We start from the raw sequence: 11297 nt of genomic DNA, 5'->3' as shown, positions 1-11297 counted from the left end.
CACTTCATGATGACGGAAGTGAGTGCTACATGGTCATCCGAACCGCTGAATTGCTCCTCCACTTTGTCCCTTTACTTGTGTTTTGCTATATTGATCAAAATGCATAAGTTGTATTTGTACTGTTTTAGTCATTCAATTGTACGATGTCCTTCAGTTTCCCAACAACGCTGCCATCAATCCAAATGTTTTTTTTCCGGATAAGTTTTGAAAGACATGATATCACATCATCTATGAATATTTAGATGAATCAAGTGACTGTGCTGTGTATTCATTGATGTTATCCCCAGAGGCTTTACGGAAGATATTCCAGTCCACGTGATTGAAACAGTCTTGGAACATGGATTCTGATTGGTCAGACCAGCGTTATACAGACCTGACCAACAGAACTACCCTCTTGAGTCTTTATTTGTAGGCTGGGGGGAGAAAAATAAACTATTGGTCGGATTTGCCGAAAGGAGGATGGGAGAGGGCCTTATACCCTTGTGTAGTGTGTAGCAGTGTGTGGAGTTGGATAGTCAATGTGTTGATAGACATCCGTGGTCACCGATTACTAACTACTTTTGTTAAAGTCCTCCACAACAATGAACGCTGCCCCCATATGTGAAATCATGCGTTTTTGGAACACTTCACGTGATGATACTTCACGTGGTTTTGGAACACATGACGATATTTCACGTGGATTCAAATTTTCATATGGGAATATTTTTCACAGGTGATGTCACCTCTCCAGCGAAGCATTCCAGGGGGAGGTAAGTGGGTTTCTCGGGAAGCCTGGGTGGCCGGGAGAGACGCGCTGCTAACAGCCGGGTTACTGAGGGGCTGGGAGGTTACTGTCGTGTGTAACAGACAACCCGCGGAATTCTCCAGCAATGTATTCAACACTCAGTCATGGAGTTCTGCTAAGGTCTGGAAACCTTCCATAAGACCACGAAGCAACACCTCGTGCCTTCCAATTGTGACTCTTTGGGAGGAGACAGCGTTGCGGAGCTGATCCGAGTCTGCTGGGTCCGTAATGGCCAGTTTGTACTATCACGACTCAGGAAAAGTCCCAAATGCAGACAGTTCGAATAACGAACATTTATTATATAAACAGGGGGCAGGCAAAGGACAAGGTCAAGGGCAGGCAGGGGTCGATAGTCCAGGGCAGAGATCGTAAGGTACAGAGTGGCAGGCAGGCTCAGGATTGGGGGCGGGCAGAGCTCAGTAATCCAGGGCAGTGGCAAAAGGTACAGAACGGCAGACAGGCTCAGGGTCAGGGTCAGGGTCAGGGCAGGCAGATTGATCAAAACCGGGAAAACTAGAAAACACGAGTACAAAAACACGCTGGCAAGCTTGACAAGACAAACTGGCAACAGACAAAGAGAGAACACAGGTATAAATGCAAAGGGAATAATGGGGAAGATGGGCAACACCTGGAGGGGGGTGGAGACCAGCACAAAGACAGATGAAACAGATCAGGGTGTGACATTAATACATTGGTCACAGCTTGTATGGACAACACCCCTAAGCCCTCACACCTATCTGTTTCATCTTTCAGGTATCCGAGTGGCGCAGTGGTCTAAGGCTAGCTATGCCACTAGAGATCCTGGTTCAAGTCCAGGCTCTGTCGCAGCCGGCCATGACCGGGAGACCCATGGGGCAGTGCACAATTGGTCCGGTTTAGGGGAGGGTTTGGCTGGCAGGGTTTTCTTGTCCCATCACGCAATAACGACTCCTGTGGCGGGTCGGGCGCAATGCATTCTGAAACGGTCGCCAGGTGTACAGCATTTCCACTGACACATTGGTGTGGCTGGCTTCTGGGTTAAGCAGGCATTGTGTCAAGAAGCGACTTGGCTTGGTTGTGTTTCAGAGGACGCACGGCTCTCAACCTTCTCCACTCCCAAGTCCTTACGGGAGTTGCAGCGATTGGGACAAGACTGTAACTACAAATTGGATACCATGAAAAAGGTGTAAAATAAAACATACAAATAAAAAAGCCAGTATGGATAGAATTCAAGAATTTACTAATATATACCATATTCTAATAATTAGTAAGACTTGCGAAGCAAAAGTCCCCACTTTCAATCCTGTAAGAATGATTTCTGACGTATTAATGGGGCTTCGGAAGCAAGAGTCCCCACTTTAAATCTTTGTCATACTTCGACTTAATATAGTTGTTAATATTTGCCACGCTACTCCTCTTACACCGTTTAAGCTAGAAATGTCATTTAAACTTTCAAACGTGTAGACCGGTCTGGATTAAGTTTAATTTATAGAACCTTTTGGTACTTTAAAAAATATATATTTTTTGTCCTTCTTTTTTGTCCTTTTTCCACTTTCATGGGATTTCTTCAACACTCTAAAGGTCCCATTGTGACATCATGACTTCCAACATTCCATTCCACTTTTGACACAGATCAGCTACTTTGACAACTTTCCCAACAACTTAGGTAAAAAGTTAGTGTATGAAATCTTCCTCTAATTGTTCTGCTATTCAAATCTGGTATCGGGACAAAAAATATATTTATACCAATCAAACGATACACAGCTGTTTTAGGAACCGCATGAACTATTTATTTCCAACTTTTTAAACAACTGAAATTGTTACCACTTTCCCAGCACTTAATACAAAAAGGGTATATGTAACAGTGTACGTTGAGAGTCTGGAAGCAAGTACAGGGAGTAAATACATTTTATTAAGAAATTAACAAAACAAGAAACAAAATGGACATGAAACAGAAACAATGATGACTGGGGAAGAAACCAAAGGGAGTGACATATAAAGGGCAGGTAATCAAGGAGGTGATGGAGTCCAGGTGAGTGCCATATGCGTAACGCTGGTGAGAGGTGTGCGCCCTAACGAGCAACTTGGTGACCTAGAGGCCGGAGAGGGAGCACAGGTGACAGTATGACATCTTAGTCTACTTCTCTGCTATTTAAATCTAGAATCAGAAGAGAATTATCTTATCTACCAATAAAAAGTTTATTGTGACTAAAAGTAACTAGCTAATATCAGCTAACAGCTCTCTCATGTCTCGTCATTGAGCAGGCCAAATGGGGCTGTTTTTATGGATACTCACAGATGCAGAGGAGCACATGGGCCAGCGCAGAGAGCGAGGGACAGACAGAGATGGATCAGACAGAGATGGATCAGCTATGGATACTAATGGAGGAAGTTACTGTATTTCTCATTTTGGGTTGAGCAATCTGGGAAGGTAGGGCCTGAATTTTGTTGGCATGGGTAGGACTCGTGCTAAAATGTCATGCCTTTCTGCTTTCCTTTTCTCTCAAACTTCTGACAACATCCCAACAGGTTAGATATAAACATAGGTTATGACATTTTTATCTACTTCACTGCTATTCAAGCTGTTAGCCTAAATAGTTTATTTATTAGATAGAACTACAGCTAGCTATCAGTAGGTCTACATGCAAACTTATTCTACATAGTTCTACCACAAAAAAAACTACTTTTATAAAGAGCTGTCATCACTAGATGCAACATCATATTTCTCTCCCCAAATATTAGCCCTAAACTTTCCAGTTCCATCTGAGTTCCTCCCTTCCACAACAACAGCAAGTGTTCAATTGTAACTTTTGACACAATTCAGCTACTTTGACCACTTTCCCAACAGCGTATTAAACCTTACTCTACTTCTCTGCTACTCAAATCAGACAAAAATATATTCTACCAATCAAATGGTACAACTGTTTTAGTAACCGCATCAACAACCTTTTCTATGAACTTTTACAAACAACAGACATTTCTACAATTTTCCCAACAAGTTAGTCTGTTTTCCCAACATCTTAGTCTGTTTCCCTGCTATTCAAATCTGAACAGAAATATGTTCTACCAATCAAATGATGCAGCTGTTTCAGTAACCACATGCACTGCCTCTTAACTTTTTAAAACAACTGCCTTTTTGACCACTTTCCAAACAAATTACACAAATACTACTTCTCTGCTTCTCAAATCTGAAATCATAACAGGAATGGCTTCTACCAGTGAAAAAGTAGAGCTGATTTAGTAGCCCCATCAACTGCTTTCATTAAACTAACTTTGCTGGTGACACTTCCCTGGTTACGATAGCAAAATATGCATTAATAGCCATGTTAACACAGTATGTTTGAAGTGCCACAATTGTAGTTTTCTACAGGTAAGAAGTCACAAACCAATTTAAACCAGTACACACACACACACTCATTCCATTGTCATAGTTTAAAGGCACTGAACCGGTCATCATCTGTGGCAACTTCAACAGGTAGCCTGGTGGTTAGAGTGTTGGACTAGTAACCAAAAGGTTGCAAGATTGAATCCCCTAGCTGACAAGGTAAAAATCTGTTGTTCTAGGCCATCATTGAAAATAAGAATCTGACGTGCCTAGTTAAATTAAAAATATTAAAAGGTTCTGCTGTCCAGTTAAATCCATCTTGATGTTGTATCACCAAAGAGGGTATGTGCAGTTGATACAAGCTGGTACTACAGAAAATAATACCCTGCTGGATTCAGTGTTAATTCCTCGACCTCAAAGTTGCCTGCATTCAGACCTACAACAGCTATGTTAAGCAGGTGAATGAGGACCCAAAAGCGACTTGGCGAAAACAGAGTCTTTAATCCAGTAAAGTAAATATTCAATACTCCTAGACAAATCGGAGTGGTAAATAAAGCATAAAGAACAATTCCACTCGTAATGACGAGAACAGACTGGAGACTCGATCATAAACTGCAGGTTGCCTCGGGAAGGCACTTGACCGTAGCAGACTCAGACACCTGCTCACCACGCAGCATCTGAGGGAAACACGACACGACAGGGCGATACAAAGACACAGCACGGTGAACAATATACAAGGATCCGACAGGACAGAAACGGAAAACAAGGGGAGAAATAGGGACTCTAATCAGGGGAAAAGATAGGGAACAGGAGTGGAAAGACTAAGTGATTGATTAGGGGAATAGGAACAGCTGGGAGCAGGAACGGAACGATAGAGAGAAGAGAGAGAGGGAGGGAGAGAGAAAAAAAGGGAACGAACCTAAAAGGACCAGCAGGGGGAAAACGAACAGAAGGAAAAGCAAAATGACAAGACAATATAAGACAAAACATGACAGTACCCCCCCACTCACCGAGCGCCTCCTGGCGCTCTCGAGGAGGAACACTGGCGGCAACAGAGGAAATCATAGATCACAAACGGTCCAGCACGTCCCGAGAAAGAACCCAACTCCTCTCCTCAGGACCGTAACGAAAAAACGATAAAAAGGGAAACTAGGGTACTACTCTAAAAAAAAAAAATGAGACACGGGTAGAGAACTGAAAGCTTTAGAGCAAACAGGACCAAACAGGCCAGGAGAGTAACAACTAGGGACAGACTGAGACACAGCAAGGGCAGGAACAAGAACAGGAGAGATGCGATGGCAGGGAACAGACTGAGACCCAGCAAGACCAGGAGCAGAAGCAGAAAAAAAATTACCAGACTTCTTCTGCGCGCAGTCCGAACACGCAGCCACGAAACGGCGCGTGTCACGCTCCTGAGTAGGCCACCAAAACCGCTGGCGAATAGAAGCAAGAGTACCTCGAACGCCGGGATGGCCAGCTAACTTGGCAGAGTGAGCCCACTGAAGAACAGCCAGACGAGTAGAAACAGGAACGAAAAGAAGGTTACTAGGACAAGCGCGCGGCGACGCAGTGTGCGTGAGTGCTTGCTTAACCTGTCTCTCAATTCCCCAGACAGTCAACCCGACAACACGCCCAACAGGAAGGATCCCCTTAGGAACAGTAGAAGCCACAGAAGAACTAAAGAGACGGGATAAAGCATGAGGCTTGGTGTTCTTAGTACCCGGGCAATAAGAAATAACGAACTCGAAACGAGCGAAAAACAACGCCCAACGAGCATGACGCGCATTCAGTCGTTTGGCAGAACGGATGTACTCAAGGTTCCTTTGGTCAGTCCAAACGACAAAAGGAACGGTCGCCCCCTCCAACCACTGTCGCCATTTGCCTAGGGCTAAACGGATGGTGAGCAGTTCACGGTTAGCCACATCATAGTTACGTTCCGACGGTGACAGGCGATGAGAAAAATACGCGCAAGGGTGGACCCCCTCGTCAGTCTCGGAGCGCTGGGACAGAATGGCTCCCACGCCCACCCCCGACGCGTCAACCTCGACAATAAACTGTTTAGTGACGTCAGGTGCAACAAGGATAGGAGCGGATGCAAAACGCTTCTTGAGGAGATCAGAACAACAATCATACGACCGGTGAGGAGGAAGGGAGTTGGTTCTGGACCGACTGAAGACCGTGCGCAGACCTTGATATTCCTCCGGCACTCCTGTCAAATCACCAGGTTCCTCCTGTGAAGAGGGAGCATAACAAACAGGAGAAATTGCAGACATTAAACACTTCACATGACAAGAAACGTTCCAGGAAAGGATAGAATTACTAGACCAATCAAAAGAAGGATTATGACACACTAGCCAGGGATGACCCAAAACAACAGGTGTAAAAGGTGAACAAAAAATCAAAAAAGAAATGGTCTCACTATGGTTACCAGATACAGTGAGGGTTAAAGGTAGTGTTTCACATAATATACTGGGGAGAGGACTACCATCCAAGGCGAACATGACCGTGGGCTCCCCTAACTGTCTGAGAGGAATGTCATGTTCCCGAGCCCAGGCTTCATCCATAAAACAGCCCTCCGCCCCAGAGTCTATTAATGCACTGCAGGAAGCTGCCGATCCGGTCCAGCGTAGATGGACCGGTAAGGTAGTACAGGTACTTGACGGAGAGGACCGTCTAGTAGCGCTTATCAGTCGCCCTCCGCTTACTGATGAGCTCTGGCCTTTAACTGGACATGAAATGACAAAATGACCAGCGGAACCGCAATAGAGACAGAGGCGGTTGGTGATTCTCCGTTCCCTCTCCTTAGTCGAAATGCGAATACCCCCAGCTGCATGGGCTCAACACCTGAGTCAGTGGGGAAAGATGTTAGTGTCGGAGAGAGGGGAGACACAGTTAACGCGAGCTCTCTTCTATGAGCTCGGTGACGAAGATCTACCCGTCGTTCAATGCGAATAGCGAGTTCAATCAAAGAATCCACGCTGGATGGAACCTCCCGAGAGAGAATCTCATCCTTAACCTTAGCGTGGAGTCCCTCCAGAAAACGAGCGAGCAACGCCTGCTCGTTCCAGTTACTGGAGGCAGCAAGAGTGCGAAACTCTATAGAGTAATCCGTTATGGATCGATTACCTTGACATAGGGAAGACAGGGACCAGGAAGCTTCTTTCCCAAAAACTGAACGATCAAAAACCCTTATCATCTCCTCTTTAAAGTTCAGATAATTGTTAGTACACTCAGCGCTTGCCTCCCAGATAGCTGTGCCCCACTGCCGAGCCCGACCAGTAAGGAGTGATATGACGTAGGCAATCCGAGCTCTCTCTCTTGAGTATGTGTTGGGTTGGAGAGAGAACACTATATCACACTGGGTGAGAAAGGAGCGGCACTCAGTGGGCTGCCCAGAATAACATGGTGGGTTATTAACCCTAGGTTCCGGAGGCTCGGAAGAACCGGAAGTAGCTGGTGGCACGAGACGAAGACTCTGATACTGTCCTGAGAGGTCGGAGACCTGAGCGGCCAGGGTCTCAACGGCATGCCGAGCAGCAGACAATTCCTGCTCGTGTCTGCCGAGCATCGCTCCCTGGAACTCGAGAGTAGAGTAGAGAGAATCCATAGTCGCTGGGTCCATTCTTGGTCGGATCCTTCTGTTAAGCAGGTGAATGAGGACCCAAAAGCGACTTGGCGAAAACAGAGTCTTTAATCCAGTAAAGTAAATATTCAATACTCCTAGACAAATCGGAGCGGTAAATAAAGCATAAAGAACAATTCCACTCGTAATGACGAGAACAGACTGGAGACTCGATCATAAACTGCAGGTTGCCTCGGGAAGGCACTTGACCGTAGCAGACTCAGACACCTGCTCACCACGCAGCATCTGAGGGAAACACGACACGACAGGGCGATACAAAGACACAGCACGGTGAACAATATACAAGGATCCGACAGGACAGAAACGGAAAACAAGGGGAGAAATAGGGACTCTAATCAGGGGAAAAGATAGGGAACAGGAGTGGAAAGACTAAGTGATTGATTAGGGGAATAGGAACAGCTGGGAGCAGGAACGGAACGATAGAGAGAAGAGAGAGAGGGAAGGAGAGAGAAAAAAGGGAACGAACCTAAAAGGACCAGCAGGGGGAAAACGAACAGAAGGAAAAGCAAAATGACAAGACAATATAAGACAAAACATGACAAGCTATGCATTTTTACTTCAGATCTCAGGTATGAATCTTGACCCTAACATTTAATGAAATTTCAATGCTTGCATTAGTTCAACGTCCTCTTTATGTTAGTGTAAAAAAAAGTCCAGGTACCATTTTTAAAGAATAATAGAATTGCCAGTCTACATGATGGTAAAACAAATATAAATAATTAGCATTTTAAATATTGGAACTCAAATGTATGCTATGCTCTGTTGACTCTGTTGACTTGTGTTTCCCCTTCTCTGGCCAGTGGGTCCCTCTTCCAATGTTCACCCTCCAGCTCAGAGAGGACTTCATGAACAGACCACTGGCATATCATATCAAATCAAATCAAATGTTATTAGTCACATGCGCCGAATACAACAGGCTTTACAGTGAAATGCTTACTTATGAGCCCCTAACCAACAATGCAGTTTTAAAAAATACGGATAAGAATAAGAAATAGAAGTAACAAGTAATTAAAGAGCCGCAGTAAAATAACAATAGCGAGACTATATACAAGGGGGTACTGGTACAGAGTCAATGTGCAGGGGCACCGGTTAGTTGAGGTAATATGTACATGTAGGTAGAGTTATTAAAGTGACTATGCATAGATGTTAACAACAGAGAGTAGCAGTGGTGTGAAAGAGGGGGGGGGCAATTCAAATAGTCTGGATAGCCATTTGATTAGGTATTCAGGAGTCTTATGGCTTGGGGGTAGAAGCTGTTTAGAAGCCTCTTAGACATAGATTTGGCACTCCAATACCTCTTGCCGGGCAGTGGTAGAAAGAACAGTCTATGACTGGGTGGCTGGAGTCAGAAAATTTTTAGGGCCTTCATCTGACACCGCCTGGTATAGAGGTCCTGGATGGCAAGAAGCTTGGCCCCAGTGATGCACCTGGCCATTCGCACTCCCCTCTGTAGTTCATTGCAGTCGGAGGCTGCCATACCAGGCAGTGATGTGACCAGTGCTCTCGATGGTGCAACTGTAGAACCTTTTGAGGATCTGAGGACTTATGCCAAATCTTTTCAGTCTCCTGACTGGGAATAGGTTTAATCATGCCCTCTTGACAACTGTCTTGATGTGCTTGGACCATGTTAGTTTGTTGATGATGTGGACACCAAGGAACTTGAAGCTCTCAACCTGCTCCACTGCAGCACTGTTGATGAGGATAGGGGTGTGCTCGTCTTCTTTTTGCTGTAGTCCACATTCCCCTCCTTTGTTTTGATCACATTGAGGGAGAGGTTGTTGTCCTGGCACTACACGGCCAGGTCTCTGACCTCCTCCTTATAGGCTGTCTTGTCGTTGTTGGTGATCAGGCTACCACTGTTGTGTCATCGGCAAACGTAATGATGGTGTAGGAGTCGTGCCTGGCCGTGCAGTTATGAGTGAACAGAGAGTACAGGAGGGAACTGAGCACGCACCCCTGAAGGAACATGTGTTGAGGATCAGCGTGGCAGATGTGTTGATCACCTGCCCTTACCACCTGGGGGTGGCCCGTCAGGTAGTCTAGGATCCAGGTGCAGAGGAAGGTGTTTAGTCCCAGGGTCCTTAGCTTATTGATGAGTTTTGAGGGCACTATGGTGTTGAACGCTGAGTGGTAGTCAATGAATAGCATTCTCCCATAGGTGTTCCTTTTGTCCAGGTGGGAAAGGGCAGTGTGGAGTGCAATAGAGATTGCATAATCTGTGGGTCTGTTGGGGCGGTATGCAAATTGGAGTGGGTCTAGGGTTTCTGGGATAATGGTGTTGATGTGAGCCATGACCATCCTTTCGAAGCACTTCATGGCTACAGACGTGAGTGCTACGTGTCGGTAGTCATTTAGGCAGGTTACCTTAGTGTTCTTGGGCACAGGCACTATGGTGGTCTGCTTAAAACATGTTGGTATTACAGACTCTGACAGGGAGACATTGAAAATGTCAGTGAAGACACCTGCCAGTTGGTCAGCGCATGCTTTCAGTACACGTCCTGGTAATCTGTCTGGCCCTGCAGCCTTATGAATGTTGACCTATTGAAAGGTCTTACTCACGTCGGCTGCGGAGAGCATGATCACACAGTCTTCCAGAACAGCTGGTGCTCTCATGCATGTTTCAGTGTTATTTGCCTAGAAGCGAGCATGGAAGTAGTTTAGCTCGTCTGGTAGGCTCATGCAACTGGACAGCTCTTGGCTCTGCTGCCCTTTGTAGTCTGCAATGGTTTGCAAGCCTTGCCAAATCCGACGAGCGTCAGAGCCAGTGTAGTACAATTCGATCTTAGTCCTGTTTTGACACTTTGCCTGTTTGATGGTTCGTCGGAGGGCATAGCGGGATTTCTTAGAAGCTTGCTGGTTAGAGTCCCGCACCTTGATAGTGACAGTTCTAGCCTTTCGCTCAGTACGGATGTTGCCTGTAATCCATGGCTTCTGGTTGGGGTATGTATGTACGGTGACTGTGGGTACGACGTCATCGATGCACATATTGATGAAGCCAATGACTGATGTGGTGTACCCCTCAATGCCATGGGAGGAATCCCTGAACATATTCCAGTCTGTGCTAGAAAAACAGTCCTGTAGTTTTGCATCTGCTTCATCTGACCACTTTTTTATTGATCTAGTCACTGGTGCTTCATGCTTGAATTTTTGCTTGTAAGCAGGAATCAGGAGGATAGAATTATGGTCAGATTTGCCAAATGGAGGGCGAGGGAGAACTTTGTATGCGTCCAGAGTTTTCTTTCTCTCTGGTTGCACATTTAACATGCTGATAGAAATTTGGTGAAATGGATTTAAGTTTCCCTGCATTAAAGTTCCCGGCTCGTAGGAGCACCACCTCTGGGTGAGCGTTTTCTTGTTTGCTTATGGCGGAATACAGCCATTTAATTCTGTCTCGGTGCCAGCCTCTGACTGTGGTGGTATGTAAACAGCTACGACAAATAAGGATGAAAACTCTCTAGGTAGGTTCTATCCTTCCAGTGCAGCGTGTAACCAGCTGTATGGTGATAGTGTAGTCACTCAACCACGTCTCCGTGAAGCATAAGATATTACAGTGTTGAATGTCCCGT

Source organism: Oncorhynchus gorbuscha, linkage group LG01 (assembly GCF_021184085.1).
Source record: "Oncorhynchus gorbuscha isolate QuinsamMale2020 ecotype Even-year linkage group LG01, OgorEven_v1.0, whole genome shotgun sequence".
NCBI lineage: Eukaryota > Metazoa > Chordata > Actinopteri > Salmoniformes > Salmonidae > Oncorhynchus > Oncorhynchus gorbuscha.
The sequence above is the reverse complement of the archived record's forward strand: the minus strand, read 5'-3'. Positions refer to the sequence as shown.